Source organism: Galeopterus variegatus, unplaced genomic scaffold (assembly GCF_000696425.1).
Source record: "Galeopterus variegatus unplaced genomic scaffold, G_variegatus-3.0.2 Scaffold11019, whole genome shotgun sequence".
Classification (NCBI taxonomy): domain Eukaryota; kingdom Metazoa; phylum Chordata; class Mammalia; order Dermoptera; family Cynocephalidae; genus Galeopterus; species Galeopterus variegatus.
The window spans coordinates 40,722-43,392 of NW_007737130.1; the positions used below are offsets into that span (position 1 = coordinate 40,722).

General features: G+C 41.7%; 1 protein-coding gene across 1 annotated transcript in view; it reads left to right on the plus strand.

The window, feature by feature from the left end:
- LOC103610365 (FGGY carbohydrate kinase domain-containing protein-like) overlaps window positions 1–2,671 on the plus strand; it is a gene marked incomplete at both ends in the record, with an annotated part of 38,737 nt that overhangs the window by 35,142 nt on the left and 924 nt on the right. The gene's annotated exons all lie outside the window — the stretch shown is intronic.

Sequence of the window (2,671 nt, forward strand, 5' to 3'; positions counted from 1 at the left end):
AAAAAAAAAAAAAAAAAAAAAAAAAAAAAAAGAAAAAAAGAATTTAAAAAAAAAAAAATGATTTACGGAGAGGGAGAGGAGAGGAGAAATTCCAGGGATGCTGTCTGCATTTAAGATTATAAGCAGTAAGTTCTGAAAAAAACGTTCTCTTAGATTTTTTAGAGGTAGAAATGAGTTTCTTGTGATGGCAAAAGAGAGAAAACTATTTGTCAATCACCTATCATTTTATAATGCTCAGGGCTCTATATTTAATCTTCACAGCAGCCTATAAGGTAGAGAGTATTAGTCCCAATTGCAGAAGAGTAAACCAGGCTCAGAGAGGTTTATTGTACCTGGTACATGGTGAAGTCACTTTATGATTGCTGAAACTACATTTTCTTCATCATACCCAATGGATCTTGGACAGCAAGAATTTCTCCCTCTGAGACAGGATATATTAGCATGGAGTTCACGAGAGCAAGGGAGAACGATCCACTTGGGATCACAGTTAATGTGATTCCCTAGCTGGAAGAGGGCAGGCTGCCATTTGAGAAGGAATTGATAAAACATACAAAATGAAACAAAGTCAGAACCAAAAAAGGCATCGTGCAAGGTTAAAATTATGTGAATAATGATGTGCATTAGTTATTTTAATGTCTTCCAAGTGCATTTCATTTTGAATGATATACTCAGATAGCACACATGGTAAGATATAATTGGAAAAACATGTAGGGGGAATGGCTGAATTTAAAGAATAAACATACAGCTGCAAGGAGGTTAGGAGTCAAAGGGATAAGCATATGCCCCATCCCCCAGGGATCTCATTAGCGCATGAGTGACCATATATGTAGAGGCTAAATGAATCTCACTGTTTGCAAAGACCCACAGTAAATGAGACAATGACGAATCAATAGTAATTAGGCCTATAGGTTCTTATTGACCCAGATGTCTGAAACCAAAAGCCCTGCTCTGAGATTCCTTGAGAGGCAGAATGAAAAGATTTATAGACAAGAGCTTCTTTTAAAAATAATCTCTTTACTCTAAAAGCAGTCATGCAGTTCTCAAGTGGAAAGTTGCTAGAATTACTGCAGACTCTTGATTCTGGCTAGAAAGGATGTTCTCGAGGCTTTTGTTGTGAATGTGATTACTGTTGGACCAGGAGCAGAGAGAGCGAGGAGATAGGAAAGCAGGACGTGATTGTATTCTTCCTGGGTATATTGTTATGGCCCTGCAGAGGATCCTTCCTCAAAAACATAATAGAATCATTCCAAAACAGGGTTTGAGTGTGGGGCTTTGACAAATAATTTCTGACCTGAGATACAGAAAGCAACGTGGCTTCAGAGTCATACAGAGAAGGGTCTAAATTTGGACTATCTCTTCACCCCTTTGAGCCTTTTCTCTATAAAGGGATATTAGCGAGGTCCCCCTCACTGGGCCATGGTGGACGGCCTGCTGCACATCAGGGAAAGGCAGCCCTTCCCAGGAATAACGTACTCTTCCTGATATCATCTAAGACATAGATTTTCATAGGGGATGAGGCAGTGCAGCAGGAAGCAAAGAGATTGCTAGTAGGTTGGGCTGCCCTCACCTCCACCCCAGTACACATCACATACACACACATATAAGTACACACACAAGAGCAGTTTTGCTTTTCTCCATATTTTATATTGGAGTTCCATATAACATTTTTATTTAATAAAAATATTCCACTGGTAAAGGGAAGAAAGAGAGTTTGAAAACCACCACTCTTATTGTTTATTTTCTTACACTTCGTTTAGAAAATTTTCAGGAACTTCATCGGATCCATGGGAATACTGATGGTATCACAAAACGAGAACTAGAAATCACTGTGCCTTACTCTTAAAACTTTTTTTAAATGCAAATAATAAATATTGTCTTAGGTATTTTAGATATTTACCTTTCTTGGATATTGATTTCCTATACATTTTTTCTGCCATTATTCAAGCCATGTTTTTAACCCTAAGACTACCCATCAGAGGACACCAGTGGGAAGTGGCACAGATGCCAGCCTCTGATAGGCACACTTCCTTTGGAGTCATTGGTTCAGAAATTTGAAAGGCAGCATCTTTAAAGAGGGGTTAAGTCACTGGCTCCTGTTACCCAGAGAGGACCGGCCAAACCAAGATCTGAACCTAGCACTGTCTTGACTCTCAAGCCCATCATCTTCCCTCTGTCTCCTGCTCACTGAACATGTGAAGAATTGGGAGAGCTAGTCAGACTCCCTCATCCTACACATGAAGAAGCTGAAGCTTAAAAAGGAAAAGGCACTTACACAATGTCATCTGCTGCATTTAGGTTGGACATCAAGTCTCTAATGCCTCATCCTAACTGCGTTCATGACTTTCAGTCACTTCCCTTAGCAAACTCGTATCCTTAATCTGGGAACTTATATTTGTCTCCATGTGTCATCTCATCACTATCGTTACAATGAGGTGTAGTGGTTTTAATAAATCCTTTACTGGGCCGGCCCGGTGGCGCACTGCGCTAGTGCGCCGCTTGGGAAGCGCGGCGGCGCTCCCGTCGAGGGTTCGGATCCCACATACAGACCGGTTCCCGCTCACTGGCTGAGCAAGGCGCGGGGGCAACACCGAGGGTTGCGATCCCGTTGCCGGTCCCGGTCCGGTACGGGGGCGACACTGAGGGTTGCGATCCGTTGCCGGACACGGAAAAA